Genomic DNA, 25,046 nt, shown 5'->3' with positions numbered 1-25,046 from the left:
TGCTAAAGCAAGAAATAAACTTTGTGTGGTGAGTCACTTGAGACTTTTAACTTTGAAATGCATACAACTATTCTCTGTTCATTTTATCTTTGCTGGTGTGGCTAAATCAGGTGGAGATGAGGAAAGGGAAAGTTTCTCTACACGTGACTTTTACCTTGGCCAATCAGCAGATAGTAGGCGTGGCCTCAGTCAGTAGCTCTCAGACCTCAGTCGAGTTATCATCGTGGAGCAGTGTTGCCAAACCTCACGGGTTCTCCTTGTATGAGTCGAACAATAAGTATGCCTTTCAACATCGGTGCCTCATTCAGCGTGATAGGTGAATATGTCATGGGCTTCTATCAAAGGATTATCCCCAACGCCTTCCAAATGAGCAGCCATATTGTCTCGGCGCCAGGGCCAAAATACCTGTGGCCACCCATGACTCGCACGTTTTCAGTGACAAACTAGGGCGGCTATGTAGGTACATTTGGCAACGTTATGTTCGCTCCTCCTTCCTCTCTCGGTACTACTCCTCCCCTATCAACGAAGCCATCCGAGAGTGTGCGGACTCTCACGAAAGCTCACCCGCAAGGATAAAGTGAATGGACTATAGTTTACCCAAAGTGAATGCGCTCGTGTTCGATTCATCTCCCGGTGTGTGCAAAAAAAAGCATAGAACGATTCATCTCCCGGAACTCCCGACAGATGGAACATTCTTCTAACAATGTTGCTGCTGAATACTCTGAACTGTATGCTTAATTATAATAAAAATAAAAACAGGTCTGAGGGAAACTATAAATTGTGAGAGATATTTTCATCATCACAGAGGTATCATGTGGTACAACACGAACCAGATAATGGCACAGTGCGGTCTTGTACCGGGTGATGGCTCTGTGAGTAGAAATGCGTCGTACTCAATGAAATAATTGTGGAAAAATGCAATTGTCATTTTTACTATGGGTGAGTCGGATGAATTCCCTTTGTGCTGAACCTACTCAGTGGTGGGTACCATTAAATCTTATAACCTCCTGAATACACCACATCCACATTCCACCCGAATGCAAGCCGCATCAATAGGCGTTTTGCGGGAGTGTCTGGACAACGGCCGTTTACGCATAAAAACAAAATGCTCGAACGAAATTACGCCTAGCATTTATTAATTTTTTTATCGTACAGATGAAAAACCAATTCCCAGAATTATCCGTTCGGCAAAATATCTCTATTAATTTATCGTTCCTGTCGGAGCTGGAAATATAGTAGGTCTCTAGTATTATGTTCTCCTTGTTGCTCTTAAAGATATCCATTCTCAATTGTTCAAACAATCTGATCCTAGCCCGCAGCCTCCGAGTCTCCAGCGGCTCCCTGTCTAATTCGTTTCACCTCTGCGTAAAGCTTTCTGTACGCCCGCAACAGGCTTATGACACTTGTGAGCTCTATTACTATCGGCCTTGGTACAATTGCCATGGGAACTAAGAAATCTGGACATCCTAGTGATCTGCACAGCGGCTCAGAAAGCCAAAGGTCCGTGGTTCGATTCTCGGTCAAGGGACTATTTTCTCATGGCGATTCATGTATATCAACTTGAGCCCCACTAAATTTCCAATTCCGATAGAAGCGATAAATTAAGAGAGATATTTAGCCGAACGGATAGATATGGGAATGCTTTTTCCCCCTAAACCATGGAGGACTTAAATAAATTTCAATGGTAATTTCGTTAGAGCATTTCCTTTTTATGTGTAAACGGCTGGTGTCCTAACATCCCCTGCCACACTCCTTTTTAGGCGGCTTGCGGGGTATTATTTAGAAGTAGATATCACTTCTTGTACCACTCGCTCCTCTCTATTTTTCAGTGCGCTATGCTAAGCACTTTTTTAAGAATAGGGCATCCTTCCTCTGTATTTTATTCAGTTCGCGGATTAAGTTTTTCTTCACAGAATCCCATATGCTCCCTGCATATTCAAGGTGCGGTCGGACTAGTGCGAAACTTTCTCATCCAAAAATCTTCCCACAATAAGCTTTCTTCAGGGCTCTGCCGCAATGCAATATTTGTTAAGTGTATTCCCCACGATAGGTTCGCAGTTATCTTAACTTCAAGATACTTCACTTAATATATCGCCTGTATGTTCACACCATCAACAGCATATACCTTCGGATAGTTGGACGACCTCTGCAAGAAATGTAGCGCCTTTCATTTGCTCGCATCAAGTTCCTCAAGCATCTCGAGTCCTCACTTTTGGCTCCACACATAAGCAATCCAATGATGGAATGGCATAGAGTGATAACTATTGTCGCGATAGATGACGGCGTCGTCTGCTAATAAAGTATTTCACTGCTAATTCAAGAGTACCTATGGGGCATTTATGTATTTAAAGAACAAAAGTGGGCCGAATAAGCTTCCTTGTAGGACATCTGATACCACTTCAACTATGTCAGAGTTAATTCTTTCAAGAACTATTTTTCTACTTCAAGAACTACACTACTGGGCGCTTCGAAATCATGCTGGTCATACATGCCTTTTGAAGTTATTCAATCACTGTTAATGTAAATAAATTTCACTGAGCCAATCCATACCAATTGATAATTTGTGTTGCTGAGAGAATGTTGAAGCCCGGAAGGTTTTCCTGTGTTTGTATCATTACTTGCGAGACAATAAAGCCTACATTACCCAAACTGTCACTTGCAGCAAGTATTGGTCTCCCCGTTTAGCGGTCGTTTTTTTTCAGAACCAAAATTACGCATTTCACTCGTGAAGGTCGCCTCATTTCAGTGTCCACCCACTTCTATGCCATGCTCCCCATCCTCACTCGTTTTAACCCACAAAATCTTGAGCACCTTGAAAAACTTAATTTTGACTTAGAAAATCGTGAATGTTCCTGGATTAAAAGGCTTTAATTAAGCCGATATTATGTAATACATAAATTAATAATACATATACAAGCGATATATGTTAATTTGAAGTTAAGACTCTGGGCCTGGATATCGGTATCAGATCATTGAAATTCGCATCGTCGCATATTGGGCTAGTATCGAAAAAAGCTGGCCAAAACCTCAAAAACGATTTTTTTTAGCTAGGAAGTTATAACTTCGCATGCATTTTCTCAAATAAATTGTGCATAACTTTCCTGATTATTTCTATCCTATGCCTTCACGTTAACAATATATTTGAGGTCAAAGTTGAACAAATTTAGCGAAAAACGACCACCTTCGATTTTTTCTGAAAATTGTCTATATTATCCTCGTGCAGTGGTTTCATGAGTAGTTTTATTGACAAAAATGTTATACCATCGTAGTACTTTTTATTTCATTTGGAGGGTTTTCAAAGATTTTGTTTCATCATTAACCTTAGATATATAACAAAATGGCGGAGCCTGTTTTCAGCCAATTTTTTACATAAACGTAAAGAAAAAGTAGATACTGCAACCGACTTCCGTCAAGCGACTTACACCACGTCGTTCTATGAAGCTTCTACATTGTAAATCTAAAGTAAAATCTTGCTTCAACTTGTAACCCCGAATTGTTTTCGAGCGTGCGGTCGACTCCGGCCCTGGCCGGCGCGCCGCGGCGGAGAGTCCTTTATTGCACTCGCGTGTCTACATTTTCAATTTTTCATAAAATAAAAAATAAATTAGAATTGAGAATAAAATTTTCTTTAAAGTGACATATTATTCATTATTATGGCATGCACTGAAGTCCAGATATAAATTTGCAAAGTACAGCGGCACATCGTTTTGACGCCGACAGTAGTGAGGTCCTTCGTGATATCGTGCCTCACAGCATGCAGAAGCTGGTCAAAGCATTCTAAATTCATTCTAAAATATAATAAAATCGCTCATCATGCTCCCTTCCCTTAGCTTCTGGTAGAGGGAGTGAAATTCTCCTTCCTCCTCTCGAGAAAGATTTATTTCATGAAACCATATCCGACGCTTCTTTTTATAATAGATATCGCAATTTAAAGTATGACCGAAGCTGGTAAGAATCAAAAAGCAATTACCTGTGCCTTCGCTCTTCGTCGATTAACGTGGCTAGTAGTATTGCTTCCTCTTCAATATCAGAACTATTATTCACCTCCATTGTACATGTGACTTGCCGGATAAATATCTACCTCTACAATGGTCGGAGTTCGTCGGTTTTTCGCTCTCGGTATAAGTGCAACATTTCCCTAGTCGTGGCCGCTTAGGTGTGTGCACAGCGGTGCCCGCGCAGCGGGCGTATCTACCGCCCGGCCTAGTCCGCCACCGCGGCCGCTTAGGTGTGTGGGAGCCTTAAGGCGACGCGGCAAGGGTGTGGATGCGATATGACCACATTCACTATTATATCTGGATGATAGATGTAATAATGATGGAAAATAATCACCAGAAAGTAAAATTAATAAATATTGCTACGAATGACTCTTATTATGCAATCGCTGGGCACTGCAAGAGGTGCACTGAAAGGCTTTCTTTTTTGATTGCATTCCATAAACTACTACGGAGAATGGACTCACATCGTGTGGTTAACGTTGGGAAACGGATTCTTTGAAAGGGCTTCTGTCGCATTGTTTCTCATCCTCTATAAAATGATATGTACTTAGAATTACGAGCTCAGTGAAATGTTGTAGAAAATGATGAATCCGTTAGTTGCGTGGCTATATTTATTATTATCAACGTAAATCATCTACACCTACGGGGCACTATTTCCGTTTTCTTCAAATGCATTTCTTGTGCTTTGTCGAACTAGTTGCGAATTGACGCCAAGTAGGTGTAGAGAGCATGGGTTTTGTTCATTCCAATTCGTACGTCGCGACGTCGACAAAAACCATTGAAGATGTAACAGTAATCCGTGAGAATCCTTGCTATGGTATTCATTCCTACGGATAAGAGTGCATCACAATATTATAAAGAAGGAAATCCCAGTGTGGGGGATGTAAATGCTAAACCTATAGATATGAATTTTAATAAAGGAGTGGCTGGTGTGCGCAGTGGATGTTACTTAGTGGGAATTTAAAAGCAGTCATTTGAAGGTAGCAGAGGTAAACGAAGTTGAATTCCTTTGCAATGAAGTGGTCGACGAAATATCTTCATGTTCTCAATAATCAATAAAAACTTAATGCAAGTGTTTACCTAATCACCTGAAGTAAACGAAAGTCCCTATATTTGTGGGGGAGGGGGGGTAAGAGGGGGTATGCTCATGGCGAGTGAAACATTGTATTTAAAATGTTCCAATTAGGCGGTGGAAAGCCCTACACAACTTCAATAATAGTTTCCCTATATTTATCTTTTCCTATAATGATAGTATTCGATGAGTAAAAGAGCATCATATGCCTCTACTTTTGATCCGTTGCCGACGGACTGTGGCGAGGTTTGAGCACAGTGTGTTCTGCCTGTTTTTTATGGGGAAAAAAGTACGAGATCAGTGGCATAAAAATTATACTCCCTAATGTCGTTACATTCTGTTTGTCCGTCTTGTCTTTTAATTCCCAACCTTTTACTTTCAAATAATTAATTTATTTTCGTTTTAATATTGTTTAACCTATCCATTAGAATAGATTAATATGGAAACCGCTTGGCACACTCTATGCTAGGCTTTTCGTCTTTATCTCTTGCGTGATGAATTGATGAAAACCTGGAATCGAGGTGGAATCTGTTTATCCATGCTATAGCGGACACTGCGGCGACACACCCGTTTACAGTGACTATTTTATATCTGATATTTCATTATAACTTTTTGTCGGCAAGACCTCAGTTGCCGTATCTTTCGATGTCGACTCCCGCCTTCTGAACTGCGCAAAAGATCCCTTCGTCATCGAAGTCTGAACGAGAGTGATTTGTGAGGGACTCGACCTTATCCTCAATTGCGATGAGCCCGGCCGAGAGCTAAACTTCCCGTTTAAGTCGATTCCCGCAGCCACCGCCCTGCCCCCCCCATGTCGCAATCATCATCTGGTCGGCCCTAGAGTCACATGCGAGCGGCTCGTGTCAAATTCATTTCCTTGACTAACTCAAATAGTCGTCAATTGCAGCCTTACGGTTTGCGTATTTCCTGCGAATCGAGATGGGCAGAACAGAAATCGTTGTCCACTATAATTCATCGGTAAATAGTTAGTGAACCCATGGCAGGGGTATTGCAAGAGTTCATGCCCTTTGGTTTAGGCAACGCAGCATAACGTGTGTATGACATCGCTGAGAAATGTGAAAGTGATATTTTTTGAAGAAACTGAATTAATTGGAGATGCGGACAGACCATCATGTGAACCATCCAGAAACATCCATATCCACAAATAAGAATTTTTATCAAATTGTGAGTACGACATTTCCCCAGCCAAACTACATGGAGTAGTTATCGAAACCTCTTCATTGTGGGATTATCATTTATCTCCGGGGCTAGTCATGTGATTTCTTTCCTGCTTCTTCCACCGCTAATTATCTTGCTTCCCAATTAGCATAATTAATTCACCTCTTCCATTTTTCACCTATGTCAATGTTCGTCTTCATTTTTCTCTTCTACTGCGTACTTATATCTTACAAGCTAGTTTGCTTTGTACACTAATTTTCGTCTGATATCAACCCATTATATTTATTCACTTTAACCTGAATCTTTTTCGAACCCTTCTCTGCCTCTGGTACCTATGTCGTCGGCATCTTTCCATCTCGTTTCTTTCTCTTCGTTTTTAGTCGTCAGCCATTTATTTTCGTCCTCTGGTATTGCATCTGACGCCCCTGGTTGCCCATCCCTAAGCTTTTCTTTTTATATTCTTCTATAGTTTCAAGGATTCATACCAGATTAAAACAGATATGCATGCAATGAAGGCCATCTGTGGCACCGAAATTGTTTTATATTTTGAGCAGCTGTTCATTTTCAGATGTAAATGTCCATCATAATTGTTGGGCTTGGGCCCTCGTTTGGCTCGCATAGTTTTTTACATGTTACATCAAGGGAAAACTACTTTTTGGTACTAAACGGCTCGCGGAGATGTTTCACATTGATTGAAACCAAATAGCGTTGAAGCCAAGTTGAATCCACCACCAGCATTTGTAGTGCTGTGCCTCACTGTCGCCAAGGACTGTTTTAAGTTCTCTCCATAACATTTTTCGTCGCTTAAAGTAATGCGGGCAACATGAAATTACCACTATGGCCTTGTTTAGTGAATTACCCAACCCATTCCAATATAACCCATGCAAATCTTAACTGGATTCCGATTTTGACAATCGATCGTTACACTCCATTACGACACATTCGGCACTACAATAATGAATCCACAATTGGACACATTCCCACTTTAAATACATTGAGGCCGTTATGAAAGTTTCCCTCCACGGCTTCAGCTTATTGCAGAAAAAATTGGAATTTTCAATGCAGTACTTAACTATGCATTGAATCGTATAAGAGAGGATAGGCAAGAGGCGTAGGCTAAGCGCCGCAAAGAAACTGTGTTTCGCCTAATCTTGGAATTAAATCACTAAGGCCGGTTTTAAGAAAGCAATTCACACAAGCTAACATTAAATACTTAACGCCAAGTTCCTTCACAGCTGTATTTGTAAAAGAAAATAACACGCACTGTAAGAAATATGTACATAACTCTTCCAAGAAGTAACTGCTACACGCAGCGCGCTGATTCCTAATGCGTACTGCTCATGAGCACGACACTGCACACCCAAGCTCAAATTTCACGCTTATTCAAAATCAACCTAGCCCGACGCTATTTACTCCGTTCAAAGACACACGTTTGACCTCACTTTCTCCGCAGCTCCCAAATAATCCCAAGCCAGCGTGATCTCACGCTAAGCACTCGTTAAGGTTAATTTACCGCGATTGTTTACTAAACACCGTGAGAGGAGGCGTGGGAGGGAGCGCGTCTGTTTGCGGACACGATCGCAGGGAAAGATGCGTGCGAAGAATGCACGGGTAAAGCGAGCCTCGGATTCGAGTGGGGAGCTCATCTAAACCCATCAATGACGACGAAAAATACCACGAAAACGCATCGGATCGTGGGAAGGAATTAAACAGTATAGAGGGGAACATCGACGAGGGCCACCCGAGCCCAACAAAGAATCGTTAGCCCCATGGTTGCGAGGGGGAAAACACTTTTAGAACACTAAGTGGCAATTGAAACAGGTGTAATGCATTGCTAGCAACCGAGGAATGTCACTGGCGCACCTTTTCGCGAAGTGAGAAGAAGCTGCGAGTGTGTTAAGCGCTCAACATCTCAGCACATTAGGCAGTCGATGAATTATGATGCCCGAAAAACATGTCGATAGGAACGAAGAAAAAAACAGCAGGGAAGATGAGCAGGAACCAAGCGAAGCCCCCAAGTGAGTGAGTGAGTTTGTGTCCGCAGCAGCAGGCGGGGAAGTTGAAGTGTGGAGCTCTCGGCGGGGGGAGACGAAATGAGATGATCCCACGGCAAGCCCAGGAAGTGGGCGCATCTACCCTGCTACATATTTCCTCCAATCACACACACTTTCACTTAATTTCTTACTCCTAGCGAAATAAGATCCATCATATCTTATAATACGAACTCTTATTATACGAACTACGCCATCGGACACCCCCAAACTGAAAGTTCCGCCCTCTACCCCCCTCGATACGGGAATTTCACGTGCCCGTCCTTAACCCAAGGTGAGCTCTACCCTGGCTCAACCTTACAAATTTTCGGGTTTAATAGCTGATTGAGTGAGTTACTTCATGGGACTGAGTTGTATTTAACAAGGTGAAAGGTCCCCGTCCGTGCGATCAAGATTGCTGGAAGTAGTAGGGTTGTAGCCAGAAAAAAAGGAGTTCAAAGATTACAGGGGGAGTGCATTAGGAGGGGTTGGGAAGAATAAAGATCTCAGTATGTATCTCCTACAGGGGAAATTAAATTTAAAAAGGGTCAGACCCCACTTCAGAGGGACAGAAATCCATAACTTTTACGAACTACCCTAAAATATTCATTTAAATGTTTTAGAGACTGCTTTAAAGAATTCCGGTGGTAAGGTTTCAATATTTTCGATTTTTCTTGATATGTTTCAAGTTTTATTATTTTTACAATTTAAACAGTAACTTGATCAGTAATAAAAATAGATTAGCAATGAATGGGTGACAAGCCAAGGGGTACAAGTGATTTTTTTCTGGACAGAGTTTGGGAAAGTTAATTGTTTGAAGAAATACACAAAAAACTTGGTAGCCAAAGGATGCGAGTGCGTCTCTATTCTGTGCTCACATCGAGTGGAAAATCAAATGCACTGCATCGAATCTTTAGTTGATATCGTTTGTTTTCTATATCTAATTTCTGTTCCTAACTCTGTATAAAAAGGAATCACTTGAACCCCTTGGATTCTCACTCAGCCATATTTAAAAATTTGAATTAATAAAAATTAAAATTGTCTCGTCAATATTTCTATACCATTTTTCTGAACTGACGGCGGCTGACCTTGAGCTTGCTCAAAACCCACCCACTTTTCTAGCCAATCACAGAAGAGTGACAGGAGAAAGTGTGTAGGAGCCCGCAGTCTCCCTCCGAACTCCGTGCAGTGCAGATCGCTCTCCAGCTAGCAGTGTTGCCAAATCGAATCTGTGGAGACCGCACAGCGTTCGTCCGAGAATCTTCCGCCGCCCCCGAAATTACCGTTATTCCCAAGGCTGGCAACGCCGGTCGGCCGGATGGAGGGGAGCGGAGCGGAAAAGGGAAGGGGATGGAGGGGAAAGGAGAGGTGGAAGGGGCAGCGCTTCTGATTGGCTACCTGCTTTTTTCCACCCAGCCGCCATCAGCTCAGAAAAAGGGCATAGTCGTCGGAAAAAAATCTGATGTAAAGTTTGAAAAATTATTTTAGCAAATATCTTTGAAAAAAACTTCATGTGCTTCATAGAAAAGTAAAAATTTGCTTTGAAGTTTTCATGGTCCATTTTCCCTGGCACATAACATAAAATACTGCAATGAATGGTCAGTTTTAACGGTCAAAAATAAGATACGATCAAATATGGCGTATTGCGCGAAGAGAGAAACACAGCACTAAATAGGCATTCCGGAATCGAATAAGTACCCTCAGTTGAACGGAAATAACCTTTTCGAGCACTTCATACACGACATGGTTGGAGCCTCGGGACTGGGCCTCCCTACATTTCAAAAATCTCAAAAGCCCTTGCGTATATAAATTCACCACGTGTACCTATGAGTACGTATAGCATGCACAATTGATTTACCAAAAAGAATAATATCTTAATGGAGACTGTTTATAATATAGTTAACCCGTTGCTACTCAGCGGATGGATTCCCTTTCGGCTTGTCATGCATAGCTATTCTTTAATCGGAAAACACCTTTTGCAACCCGATGGCAGTTGATTTCTTTCACACTGTTTACCTCAGTCTTTAACGAATAATATATCTTAAAAACGCGATCCGATTCTGTCCGATTATATAACTTTTTCTAATTAAATTAAACGTTTCATCCTAAAAAATCAACTACTTTCCATTCATCATAATTAATTTCTCCACGGTTATTTTCTCCAAAATATAAATATTGAAAACATATTTATATTTTCCATACTTATTCCAATCGATTTAAAGTTTAAAAAATAAAATCAAGAGGACCGATGTACTGGAATCATGGTTTAAAGTCGACCGTCCATTCAGGCGTCTGCGTCTGCGGGATCAGCGCTTTGCTCTTCTTCGCTCTCTTTGACACTCATTTCTACGTGCACGTGCATAATTAGCAACCTGTGAAACCCTCCTTTATGTAGTTGTAACATCCGTTTACCCAGCCTAATATTTAAAAAAACCCATGTCAAACTTTCGTTTTTGGACTTTTTTCCACTTACAATGGGGTTTGGCTGCGTGTCTGAGCGTCTCCACGACTTCCCTGTTCATTACTTTCTCATGACCAGAGCGCTGTCATTGCAGTGTTTCCTAGTTTCCGTACAACTGCTGGTCCTACTACTAATTACAAGAGCAACGTGACGTCATGCTTTCTGCCGTGGCAGTGCGGGACGTCAGTCTGCTCCGTGGAATGAGATGACATGTGTGAGGATTGCTGGGATGGGGGTGGGGTAAGAGGGGGGGGTTGCTGGTGGCGTCTGCACCGACTCGCAGGGGGAGGTCCCTCATCGTGCGCCCCCCCCAATCCATTCTCGTGTGATTCAGCGAATCTCGCCTCTCCGTCATAATTAAGCGCGTGCATGCGTGCGCTGAGATGCGAAAACGAAGGTGGAAGGGTGCATTGTAGTTCAACCCTCCGTCGATTCAAGTGCCTTACACCGTATGTATGTTCTCGCATTTTCTTTGCGTTGCCACCACAAGTAATTGACGCGTTTGCGATAACAGTATGGCCGATCTTGCTCACGCACCACGCAACGCAGAACTATGTTTTAGGGATTGAATCGGCGTTTATGTGAACCAAATGCGTGTTGAGCGACAGCGCATCTAGAGACCGATTTGAAAATCCTCCATTGTAATAACAACTTGGTAGACATGTTGTAGAATAAACGTCCATCTTATAAGACTGTGGGATCCTCTCGTAAACTCATGATTCTTTTTCAATTTTATTAACACGTAGTCACGGTTTTCTTCGATAAAAGCCTTGTTACTGTGCCATTCATTAACTTCGAGTGTAACAATTATTTACCTTTGGATGCTAATTTGGCCCAAATTCATCCGTCCTCGCAATCGCGAAATTTCATTGTGCTTCAAATCTACTGGATATATAGATGTTTGGATCGCTTCAATAACGAGATATGGTTCACTATAATGCAACGCATTCTCTTGACCCTCGTGTGAAATACGAGGGCCGTTTTTTTCAACCTATAGTTAGCCGATAGTTGATAGTTGGTCGATCTAGCAGTGTGAATGCATGTCCTGACAATAGTTACCGTAGTTCCGAAGGTTGCCACTTTACGATGGTTAGGCGCTGGGAGACCGGAAGAGGAAGCGACAAGAGAAAGACGAAAAGTTCGTAAAGCTCCCTTCGCTCTGTTTTTTTCATGGATTAGTCCAAGCAGGGAAGAATATGGGCGGAAGAAAAATAATTCGTTAAATACACGTAGAACAAAGTGATATCTTGGCCCTGCATACCTCAACAGCTTTGCTAATCGTCAATTTCTCGTTCACTTTGGATGTCAGCACTAGAGGGCAGCACAGGTCTTAACCATCGTTGTGTGAATGCACGATAGTTCCTAATATTGCTGGAACATCCGTAATCTGAACGAGGCATATACAGCGTAAGTGGCGCGATCTGTTGGAAAACTTTGTCGACCCGTGGTGTTGTGACAGGAGAGTTTGTTTGGAGGTCCCTATAGCGAGCACCCTTCGTCGCCCTCCCCATTGACGAGGGAGTTGGAAATGGGGGATGATGTGAAGGGCTGGGTCGTATGTCCGCCCCTCCACTTGCCCCCACTCGGACGCCCTCAAAAGCCATCTCTGCCATCGTCATACTACACGGAAGAGGGGATATGCCCCCTCTCTCTATGACCCGCGGACTCTGAAGCTCCCTTCGCTGCTGCTGTGCATGTACTGCACGCGGCCTTCCCTCCGTGGCCCATTCCCTCCGTGCTCCTCCCCCATGGGCGTCTCTGGCCCTGAATATGTTCGTTGGCACCTACCACTTCTGAAGCGCCCCCGTGGAGCTAATCTGACTCCGTAATCAGCCAGCTTAGAATCTCCTTGAAACTAATGAAAGTAAAACTTTAAATTTGTATTTCGGCTTGGATTGTAAAAATATGTAATATTCCTCCTTAATTAATCTCCTCCCCCGGCGGAGGAGATTAAAAACGGTATGGAATATCTCAAAGGCTCTTCGTTCCAAACTATGGTCAAATCTCACCGAGTAATCCCACCGACGATTTGTTTTGAGCTGTGTTTTTCCTATTCATTAATTTCTGAGACGGGAAAATCCGAATGGCAATTGAAGTGGGGAAATCCGATTTTTCTGTTGGCTGCGCAATCATCAATGAGGGCGATCCTATACCAACTGTGCCCAATAAAATAGCCGGTTAATCTAATTACTGATGTGCTGGTTCTAATGAGTAATTCTAAGGTTTGATTCCTTTAATTTTAGCTGAAACATTTCTCTGGAAATGCCTCTAATTTCACGACCCCTATCCATTTTACGTGTGCTCGTCGTAAGTAGGTGCTATCGAGAGCGTTTCTAGTGCGGCGCATCATATCCCGCGGAAAATGAAGAGTAAGTTAGAGAAACGGGAGAAATAGATATTTTGAAATAATGGTCGAATTTTTCGATACGATGGACTTAGCGTATGGACTTAGCGTATGGACTTTCGATACGTAAGCTCCTTCGCGACTTGGGCCTGTTACGATATGTTCAATTAAGGCATCGGCTACGTATTTGGATGTGCATTACGATGTCAATGAGACATTCTATCTTCGATGTCTCGTGAATGCAGTGTGGAGTCCCGATCTTGTGTTGTTGGGGCCAATGAATGCATGGGTGGCATGGAGGGCTCGGTACCCCTCTACAGTTAGCAAGCCTCCCTTTCAAAAGTCGTCGTGATCTTCATTCATCCCTCCACCCACCCACTCCCCCTCCATTTCAACCAATCAACCCCTATTTATTCGTCGCGGGGTCCTCGAGGATTTTTTTGTATTGCTCAGCATCGTTGGCGACTCCACACTGCTCTGCAGCACTAACTAACACTGAAACACTATCCCACACTAACACTGGATGGCGAAAGCAATGGCATCTTTCAATTGTGAAGCAGGCTCTCGGCAGATCCATTGTATGGAAAAGAAATTTCGCAGGTGCACCCAATGACAGGTGGACTGGAAGAAGGGCGAGAGATGTCCCCGAATGAGTTGCATATGAGAGTTTATTGAGGACGAAAAAAGCCAATGAATGAAAAGGCTGAATAGGAGAGCGGAATGAAGAGCTGCGTGAAACCAATCTCACGATTTTTGAGTGGCAGGTTTGAAAGAGAGAGGCAGGTGTGAAACCAATCAATCAATTGGCGAGATTAAACGGTGCGCGCAGAATGTGGATCCTCCTCTTGCTATTCCTTTCCCTCGGGCCATCTTTTCCCTTGGCTTCCCTCTTTCAACGCTTGACTCACGCGTCGTCATCAGATGATGCGGATGATTGAGTGATCCAGAAACCACACTACTGCTGGATACGTCATCGGATAGTGACGTAGCTGCTATATAGCGGCAGAGCACCGCTACGATCACCCGCTGCAAAGTCTAGTGAGATCTAAACCATGCTACTCGATAAAAGTAATATGGCCGCCGGATTTTGTCTGCTTATCGTCTCGCATTTATAATTAATAATCATTGATGTTTAAAGAGCTATAAGCTCATGATAACCATTTATTATCATATAGAAATATATTAAGAATGCTTCAATAACCGGCTTTGAAGCTAATGAGTAAACTTGTATGCATGAGTATGCTTGTGGCGAACCAAAAATGAATTCTGTTACTGTTACTTATAAATAAATGCATTTCAATTCACAATCCAAATAAACTTATGTGCGTTTTTATTTTCAGGTAAGCGTCATCACTTCTGTCTGCCATCGTATCCTGTGGTTCCAATTGGGTATGTGTGTTTGCTAGCAGACATTTGAACCCGCCTTGCTTTGTCTATTGTTTTCGAAATCATGCAATTGCTAGTGATGAAATGGCATTTGTGCGCTGAAGATGCAAAAATATCAATAGCTATCACGCATGAGATTTAATTACTTGCCAAGCCTTAACTTCGTTTGCTAATTCATTTTTTATGACATACTTTTCCGCATTAAACTGCCTCAAAATTTTCTCGGAAACTATTATCAACTATTCACCCGTATTTAGAAAATCCCACTTTTTTTCCTAGAAGTTCGGCGTTTTCATGGAAAAAGGCTATGTTCGCGCCATGGGGAGTCCTATACTATAATCGCCACTCGCTTGTTTTGTTGTTTGTTATGCACCCGTTGTGCGAGAGTGTGATTGTTTAAAAGTTATTGTTTTCGTGGCTGTTTGCCGTAAACGTAGGAGTTGTGAATGTGTGGTCGTGTAGGAAGGGTCTCCGGAGAAAGTCATCGACGGGAGCCCGACTTTCGGGTTCCCCAGTTATTGGTAATCTCCTGGAAGAGACATGCCGGACCACCCTATGTCTACCACACGGTCTTAGAATATGAGAAGGTCTGGACACTCCGTTCAGGCATGGTCATTTAATGAAGCCGTTTCCCGTTGAGGCCGGTAGGGGCGCCACCTATCCTGAAGGGCAAGTTTCCTACGTATCTGTATACGATACTTCAGTAATTATGAACTAATTTATGGCAAAAATGAATATAAACACATCGACAGTGGTTACTAGTTAACAAGTTCATATGCACTTAACATCTTATAGCGAAAAATACCTAGAAATCGTTCTCATACGTGAGTATTAATCAAATGGAAGGCGTTGGATTTCAGCTTCGTCTGCTTCCATACCTTTGTAAAATCAGTTACAGCCATAACGAAAGATTGTCAGCAGTTAAAATCTTATGTAGTGAGGAAAGGTATTTTTAAGGAAATAATTATTTATAGCTATCTTGTGGTAAACGTTAATATAAGTTGTCATAGAAGCAACGTACGCACCAACGCCTCTGAGCCCATCGGCATGTTTCCGCGGCCTTATAAGAATATAGATGTTATTCCTTGCTTTCAAACACTATTTACAAATATAATATCAGAAACGCAAACGGCTTCTTATCAAGGCCGAAGTGATATACTTTTTATGAAGTGACGAATGCTAATGTTTTTACTCTCCTGAGTCTCGATCAAGTGATAATAATAAGGCAGGACACAGCAAACCTGAAACAATGATTCTATCCTAAGGACGTTCTACGGGTATAGAATACGCATATTTAAGCGCTGAACAGGGTGAATAATTTCCGGAAGTAGCATTATTACCGTTAAAGACTATATTATATAACGATGCTTGTCTACTCACAAAAGGAATAATTTGAGATTTAAGGAAGTTAAATACCATATGAAAGATAAGAACGAAAGAGATTTTGCAAATAATTTCCGAATAAACTTCCACGAAAACAGTGCAATGGATATAATCCGAGGGATTTGCGGATGTCTGATCACTTTCAGGTGCTGGCAAATCTGAAATATTATCCCTCGCCCAAAAATAAGATGAGTAGTACGACAGAAACCACAGGCTAATACGCGGTAAATGTTCTTTTCATGAGAGTTGCACGCACCATCGATAACAGCTGCATTAAAAGAAATCATCGAAAGAGGTATTAAGAATGAAAACGATTCACATTTTTCCAACTTATATAATGTACACACACATCAAATCTACATTTCCAGAATGATTACACAATGCTATTGAAACTGAGATTATTTATACAATCAATGCAAGGTAATGTCATGAAAAATAAATTTTAAGTACTCGCAATTTAACATTTCTATTAATTCTTTCTATTACTAATTTCTATTTCTAATTACTAATCATTCTAAGAGATTCAATTTAGTAGGAGAGAATGATGAATAGTTGATGAAAGCCGTCGCACATCTTGCATTTTCTCAGTGTTACTCCATTCCTCTACTGTGAATGACATTGACCACTGGAACAGCAGAACCTGTAATTTAAAATATGTATAAATTTTGGAGCTTTAGCACACCAAAAAAAGGAATCGTATAGCTATTTCATCGCTTCTCAGGGTCCTTGGGGACTCTAAAAAGCGAAATCCCCGAAGTCTTGTGGCCATAACCAGTGGTGCAACGCGGTACTATACACGTCCACGGCATTTTCCTTTTTTCAGTAAATCCGCGATATATATCCACGAAATATTAATGTAGAACAATAAGGAAATAATGCAGAAGACTAACATTTGAAAATAATTGAAAACTAAATCTTAATTAATTACAAAAATGACTATTTCCACTCACCTGTAGTATGTGCTCAACAATACGGAAATTAACTTACCCGCTAATTCTTGCCCTCCAGAATACGTGGCGCCGCCCCGGCAAACGTGCGGCAGGTTGAGGAAACGACTTCAATAAAAGACCATGGGTTCCCAATGGAGTGGGATAGGATGTGTAATGGGGCTGGTCTACCAGGTAACCCAAACCCAAGGTTCTTAGAGTAAAGGTTGCCTCATTCGCGACTCGGGCTCCCATTGGCTTGACGTCACTGTAGACCCAACTCCTAGCGCCATTTCAAATTCTAGCCTTTCCGCGGGCGTAACTGCTTACCGCAGCGAGTTCTTGAAGTTACCCTCTATCGAACACTATAAGCCGAATTTTAAATTGAATGCCGATTTATGAAAATAATGATGATAAGATTTAAAAAAAGATAAATTCGTGTATTCAGACGCTATAATTTCCTGATGAAGTGATGAAATGGGAAGGTGTTCGTGTTAGTTCCGTGTCCACACTTCCTTCCTATAACTCTCAAAACACTGTTTTCCTTGCTACTTCCGCAACATAATTTAAACTTAGATTAATATGACTTGGAGGAAAATACGCAAAAAACGAATTAGTTGCTTCAAAAAATTACAGTTCCGCCACTTTTTAAATAGAAATTATGCTCGTTTTCATTCCTCGCCGGGCTTTTAAAATACGTACATAATTATATATCTTAAGATAAAGTAAATTATGCAAGAGGACATTGAAATCCTTTGCTTCAATGGGAAGAAAAAAATAAGCATATAGAGTGATAAGAGTTGTAAATTTACCGTTATTACCATTTTCAAATCATTCGTAATAGGAATTCAAAGTGATAATACGTTAAACAAAAAATCACACAGATGAAATGGAACTAACTTCAATATTATGCTGAGAGAAATAAGAATTCCCAGGTAAAATAATTCTAGAAATGGAAAATGAACCACCAACAGTTGCCGTTATCAAAACAGCACCATAGTTGCCCGCTTGAGTGTAGAACAGCCTTCGAATCAAAGGACTCTTCTCTATCTTAAACCCCACAGAAAGTTTCCACTGTAGCCTTTGGTCAAAAAACCTAAAAGAAAAATATATCATTGCACCAAAAAGCACTGCAGGAAGCAAATTCGATTATTTTCAGGACAATTGCTGAAACAAAAACTTAAACTAATGCATATCAGCTATTTGGTCGATCATAAGTCTGTTGTAGAAATTTAGCTCCAAGGTCAAGGTTCATTTTGAAGAGGGTATAAATAATAAGACTCAAGAATTTATGTAAAAGGATTTACTGAACAATTTTTAAATCTTTTTAGTGGCACTACCAAAGTTGCTCTTCTTTGTTGCATTTTTTTGTTCAAACATTTTATTCTTGTGAAGATCCTCTGCTTGGCGTAACATTTAATAATTGCTTTGTCCAAGTTGGAGACACAGCACAGAACATTGGTAATTTGTCGAATTAGTCCTAATTAGAGGGTAGAGTGTACTTCATTACAGTTCGCAGGTAAATATAAACGCGAAGGAGTGCATAAAAATATTATATGGTTTGACTCAAGTCATCATTCATAAGTTTATATAGGCTATTCTTAACCAATTTACTAGTTCGAGAGAAAATATTATGATTAAAATTAACGTAATTTTCTTTTATGTGAACTACGATTTAACACTTGATTCCTGATAAATATTTTTATACACGCTAAAACTTATCTGCCCCTAAATTAATAAACAATTTTGCGCAACCGTGGCCTCGAAAATTTGTCAATAGCTGTCAAAGGCATACGAAAGGACTCAAATTTACAGACTTAGTACTAGAAATTTGTTTACCTGATATCTTACCATTGCCACACGATGTTACTCATAGCATACGAGGTAAACGATGCATTTACAAAAAAGTCCCTGCATGAATGAGTGCGCAAAATATTAAGTTCAATTTGCATTAAAAGGGAATAATTCCTGATTTTCGAATGCAATAGGGGCATCTAAGTTCTTGATTACGAAATCTTTAGCATATCCACTTAGTTTGACTGATTCACGTTCACCACTTTTTTCACATGTGTGGGGGGCGAGACACGGTCAATCATTCGATTAATACAATACAGATCAATACATACAATAAAAAGATTTTTCAACTTAAGCATCCGCCTATGATATGAGACATTCCGTCCAGCTTTCTTCGTTTTCGACAAGCTGTTGGAGCACGTTGTCACAGTACAACGGGAGCCTGGCATATCCGACGATTAAAGGCGCTCTTTACCCACAAAAAGTTCGTCTTATGAGTAGTGGATTACAAAGACGATTTCCAGTGAAATTGCAGGAAATGTGTTCAGATTCGCGTTAAACACAAGGCGGCACAATGTCTCAGGAACTTGTTCTCTCTCAATTTCTAGCGTGCAAACAATGAAATGGCTAGGATCAGCTGGGATACAGGGTCTACAGTGACGTAACGGGACTTCTGCTGGCGCATGCGCAGTTACGAATGAGGCAACCTTACAGTCTAAGACCCTTGACCCAAACCCAATATCCTCTGACCGTGTTAACACATTTGAGGCCTTCTCTCCCTGGTGGTACGATGAAATCCAAGTTCATTAGCTTCTCTGGAGAGCCCTGTTGACGTATCTATCTCACTACGTGCAAGTACAGAAGCACTTAGCTTACCAGAAGCTCCAGTGATCAAGTCAACTTCTTCAGGCTAAGTACCCTTCATGCTGGCTGAGTGTTCCTTGAAAATGCATAGCTGAAGAATCGAGGAAAAAACACGTCGTTGACTTTTCCCCGAGGTTCGTTATCGAATTTCCAACTTGCGGCTAGCGATAAACAAAGGCCGATGTGATAAAAGAGAGATTCAGGTATTTGAGCCGCCATCTTGTAAACTCAGGGGAATATGGCGGCTCCATTATCGATAGAGTTCGTTTTTCTTGCAGGCAACTGCTTAAGCCTCGCATTCGAAAGGCATTAGCTCTTATGAATGTACAGTCGGGGAAATTTTGCGCTCCAACCAAATATTTGTGTTCTAATAAGAGTCTTTATCTTCTGTTATCAAACCTAGAATGTTTCGCCTGTATTTTTTTCTTGTCTGTAGGTACCTGGTTTCCTATTGTAATATTTGTCCGTTTTCATGAGCTATTTTTGTAAAACAATATTGTGAATTGTACATCTATTGGCCTTGCCTTCTGATTTCATTCCTTGCAACATAAGAGAAACACCATGGCCGGCTCATTCACTCCACCTAAATACATAACTGCAAAATCACCATTTAGCGTGATTAATAAGTTTGAAGATTTGGGTGACATCTAATTCGGTCATAAGTTTATTTTATTAACAACATTTCTTCATCTTTTTAATACACCTACTATTATTGTTATTACTACCCCGCAAGCCGCCTCAGTAGGCAATCAGAGCGGAAAATTAAAACTCCAGCCGCTTGCGTATAAAAAGGAAATCCTCTAATTTAATTAAGATAAGTATTAATTGAAGTCCTTTATCGCGCGGGTGAAAAACTAATTCCCACACCAATCCGTTCGGCAGAAGATTTCTCTTGAATTATCGTTTCTGTCGTACCTGGAAATATAGTGAGATTCTAATAAGTATTATGTTCCTAGTGTCGTTCTTAACGATATCTATTCTCAATCGCTCAACCAATCTAAGCCTACCGCGCAGCCTCCGAGTCTAGCGGTTGCAAGCCTAATTTGTTTAACATCTGGGTAACGATTCCTGCACGCACGTGGCAGTTTCTGACAAATCGCACGGCTTCCCATATTGTTTTTTTAAGTTCAAAGATTAAATCTTTCTGCACCGTATCCCATGTGCTCGTTGCGTATTTAAGGTGTGACCGGATGAGGGCAAAATGGCACCTCTCTTTTACTTTCTCGTCCGAATATACTTTCTCAATGCGCTTAACGAATGCCTACTTCTTCAGGCCTCTGCCATTTTTTGTGTGTGTTCTGCCGGTTCGAAGACATTGCACCTCCTAAATGCCTTTCTTCATCTGTTTCCTTTATGTTTACCCCAAAATGTATCCCGAAATAAATATTCCGTTTTCGTTTTACAGAAGACTCTATTCCATTTTTGAATAAATAAAAGATCGTAGAAATTTTCCACAAATTTTTTACTGCGTACAACGCGTTTCGGCTCACTGAGCCATCATCTGCTACAAGACACTGCAGAACATTTGAAAATCACCTTTATACCCTTGAGAAAGGGGGTTGGGGAGGATTTGACATCTTTGAAGAAGGGGGTGGGATCAGGCGTACAGAGTAGAGACAGTGGGAAACATTTTTCTGTGGTTTTTCACAAGTGTAGTTATTTACAGTTGTGACTAGAGTCCTCATTCCAACGTGGGTTCCCCACATCCCATAGTTGTATCTTTTCCCACTGTGTCTACACTGTTTTAATAGCTTGGATCGATTATATATCTTGGATCCTGTAAGGAATAGAGACGAAATTGTTAATTTTTACAACTCCACAACAGAGGCTTTACATTTTAAAAGCGTTTACAGTCCACTTACTGCTTCTCTCGCATATCGCACTGATGGATGCTCATTTTTTCTCTTCATTGAACTTACTACTACGCAACCAGTTTTGTCATTATTATAGTCATAGTTATCTAGGCAGAGATCCGTCTAGCATCTGGAAAAAACATAATCGACTTGAAAGTGGCGTCGGCCGAAAGCGAAAAATTACAAAGGAATTTCTCGGTGTGCGCAGTTATTTCCTCAATTGTCTGTTTGGTTGTCGCCGTTGCGGTCATGACCTCCCATTAAGCTAACGTCTTCGAATACTCATTTCTAATCGCCTGAGGTAAATTCCTTAAGCATTCTAACATCTGTTTTTCGATGCGAATGAGTATTTTCCGGTGACTGGGTGATCTTCCACGCTGACGTTTCTTATTTCATGAGGTTAGTGTAGTCGGATATTTATCGAAAATTAGCAAAAAAATATTCATGCGGAGTACCTTCTAAGTGCTAGATTTAAGTACTTTCCCGTGGCCACTTTGATAGAAAACAGTAGCGTGGAAATTACCTCCTGGTGAAATCAGCGCAAAAAATTGCATTTGCGTGAAACTTTTGGAGCGTACAGTGCCGTCGTCATTTTCTGTTTTTGTGTTTCGTTCGTTCTGTCCGTGAATCGTGGAAGGAGACTCCTCGGAATGAAATATGTCGCGTATATAATACGGGAATGAGAAGTCTACTCAATGACAGAGAGCGATGCATCCATTGTAAGAAGAAACAACTTGTGAGCGGCAGTAAGCGGTTATAATTTTGCAGAAGTACGATAGATGGCGTAAAGTTCAAGAGTTTTTTTTTATGAACATACCGAAGCTGTTAAGCTCAATATTTAGTTAATTCTAATTTTTATCTCTTATCCGGCCTTTTCTGCGTCGCGCAAATATTTAGCTTTCTGCTCCTTGTCGGCTAGTTTCTTTACAGCTCTCATTCAACTCATGAATGCTTTCATCGATGTTTAGTTCGATGCTGTCTACTAGGGGCGGTCATCAAACAACTTTTTTCGAAAGTCAAAGTTCGACATATTGCAAAATGTAGCCCGACGTACCAAATGAATAGAGATAAAATTTTGTTCATGTAGGTTGACATCCTACGGTTGCACCAGGGTCGTTTATGTTGAGCGTAGGCAACCCGCAACACATGCCCTCTTTTTACGCTATTTCGGCGTTAAATGTCATGATTTTAATGGTTTTTTCAGCCGATTCTGCACCAGTCATGTATGAAATAGTCGAGGTAAGCAACATAGTTTGAATAATCAGTTTTACTATATACAATCACCGGTATTAAAATGCAAAGAAACGTAAAAAACTTTGAAATTTTCTTCATTAATTGTATATCTTTTAATTTGGTGTACTCGTATGGGCATGATCGCACTAATATGACCCTACCGTTTGTATACAACAACACTTTTCCCCTCTCCCATCCTAGAGTAAGGATCTCCTCATCTCCATATGGCCCGCCTATGAACTGATATAAATACACTGCTCAGGTATGTGAAAAGCCCTGATGCCTTCATCAGGCGAATAGGTCTTTCTTGACTGCAATATCCTTTGGAAGGCTACTCTTCGCACTTTGGCCTTTTATCATTCACCAATGAGGATGTTTTTTGGATGAGCGAATAACGCTTTGCTCTGGATGAATTTCTCAAGAACTGAACTTTTTACGGAATTGTCTTCTTCTCTTAGCATAAACACCCAGATATGTTCTGCTTCCGTAATCTTCCAATTTTTCTTTATTGTGAACCACATAGGAATATAGAGTTTCATCATAGTCTCGGTTATTGAATTCAACGCCACTTTTGGTCGTCTTGTTTCTATGTAAACGCGGATCACTCTGTTGGCCGTCAGTCCCCATCTGCTGTTATTCATTTCCTCAGCATCGCGATCAGCCAGCTCTTGTGGGATGTATCCCCTGGAAATACCACGGGCCATGTCCAGCGAATAATTTTGGTATTTGCTGATGAGAGATGAATTTAGTTCAGGATCAGGTAGACCAAGATCAATCGTCTGATATTTCATTAGAGGTAGCTGCGCACAGGTCTTTAGTTGGCGACCAATTGACCCAATGTAGATATTTGGTCCCGTCGTTGGCCCATCAAATTCCTCCATTATAAGTCGAAGAGGGAGTTCATCTGAATGCAGAAGTCACTTAAATCTATAAGACACGCCCGAGACGCACGTCGATAAAATATGTAGCGCCTCCCTTCCAGCAGGTCACGGAATTCGAATGTGATCCATCACAACCGATGCACCGTATGGAAGACGTGTCAATTATAGCAGCTTCAACCAATTCGAGGATAGAGTTTCCGAGCCATTCTGTATCTCCTGTTTCAGTTTATGCATGTCCAAATGAACCCCGCCGGGTTCTGCAAGGATAACTACATGCTCGTCGGTTGAGTCGTGATACGCACTTTATTGTTGCTGCACAATTCCCTGATTTTCGTCTTGTCTTTTCTTCCCTCGAAGAACAATGTTATCCTCGGTTGGTCTCTAAGCTTTTCCATATCCTATGAAGTCGCAAGCTCTCTGTATTTCTTCCTTTGCCGCGCAATTTTCTTCCGGTCGACAGTCATATATGCATTTTCAGGTGTGACCTGGCCGGCGTCTTCAAACGCTCCAGTCACGAGGGTTGCAGCAAACCGTTTGCTACGTTGTGCCTTTTCACCGATTGGCAGGTCACCGGCAGCTTCAGGATGTTGCGCGACGAGCTACTTGATCGATCGTCGAGCACAGGTGGCGAGTCATCTTGAACTTTAAAGCACTAAGACTTGAGTTTAGAACCAATTTTCTGGGCAAAAGATGTTGATGGCCTCTTTTCAAATGATTCCTCCGTTTTTATCATTTTTTCTTTGGCAGCCTTTTCCTATTTTTTGTGGTTTTCCAATCAATGGTCCATATCACTAGTTCTCCGGTTGATCTTTGGTCTAAAATTAATGATATTTCTTCATTTTTAATACGTCTTCGGCTTACGAATACTCTAGGCTAATTTTGGAAGACACATTGAGCAAAATCAAACAATATTTAACATCTCTTTTAAATTTTTTAAAGTCTCGATGGACAACAGATGAATTCTTCTTCTTAGTGCTCTTCATAAATGTTTTACATTTCGTGTAGTATCTCTAAACTGCCATAAGGACGCCGCAGTTCGACATTGCAGGTCTAGACGCGTCGTTCTACACTTGGTCCACTCTGTCGGCGACAACATGGGCAATCTCCTAGACCGATTGATCAAATCTCATCTTTATTGCCTCTTTTCCATCTTCACCCACTAGTAATACTTCATAATATCTTCATATGTGGGAAGATATCTCCCAAACATCTGTCGAGGAGCGCCAAAGAGATGACTCTCAACTGAAGATTGTGTCAATACATTCATTTTTTATTTTAGTTGCTTCTCCATTAAAAAAGTCACTTCGGCACGAAATCCTTGCCTCACCAAACCTTTCGAAAGGCCATCCGCATGTACAAGACAAATTCACACGGCGCCTTAAGCGCAAACATATATATAACTTCAGAGGTAAGGAAAGAAAGGGATAGGAACATATAATGGACAAAGGACGAGGACAATGGTGCTGTGGTAGGTGGAAAGAAGCCAGAAATCAGAGGGTAAAAATGCGGCCTGACTGGGACTCGAACTCAGAACCTCCTGGTTGCCGGCCAGGTGCTCTACATTTCCCTTCTCTTACCATCACACACCACCACGCCTTCCTTCTACATCCTTCCTAAAATTCATAAAGCTAATTATCCAGGC

At 41.3% G+C, this 25,046-nt stretch overlaps 1 protein-coding gene across 6 annotated transcripts in view; it reads left to right on the top strand.

Annotated features, from left to right (window-relative positions):
* LOC124164156 (activated Cdc42 kinase-like) overlaps positions 1-25,046 on the top strand; it is a 225,296-nt gene that overhangs the window by 17,657 nt on the left and 182,593 nt on the right. For 2 of the 6 annotated variants that reach the window (XM_046541351.1, XM_046541350.1), the window contains exon 2: positions 14,425-14,473. The exons of the other annotated variants lie outside the window; for them this stretch is intronic. The gene's annotated coding sequence lies outside the window, so the exon portion shown is untranslated. The remainder of the gene's footprint in view (positions 1-14,424; positions 14,474-25,046) is intronic. 6 annotated transcript variants of the gene reach the window in all.

The sequence above is a fragment of the Ischnura elegans genome, chromosome 8 (genome assembly GCF_921293095.1).
Source record: "Ischnura elegans chromosome 8, ioIscEleg1.1, whole genome shotgun sequence".
Lineage (NCBI taxonomy): Eukaryota > Metazoa > Arthropoda > Insecta > Odonata > Coenagrionidae > Ischnura > Ischnura elegans.
Note: the sequence above shows the minus strand (reverse complement) of the source record. Positions and strands in the feature narration are given on the sequence as shown.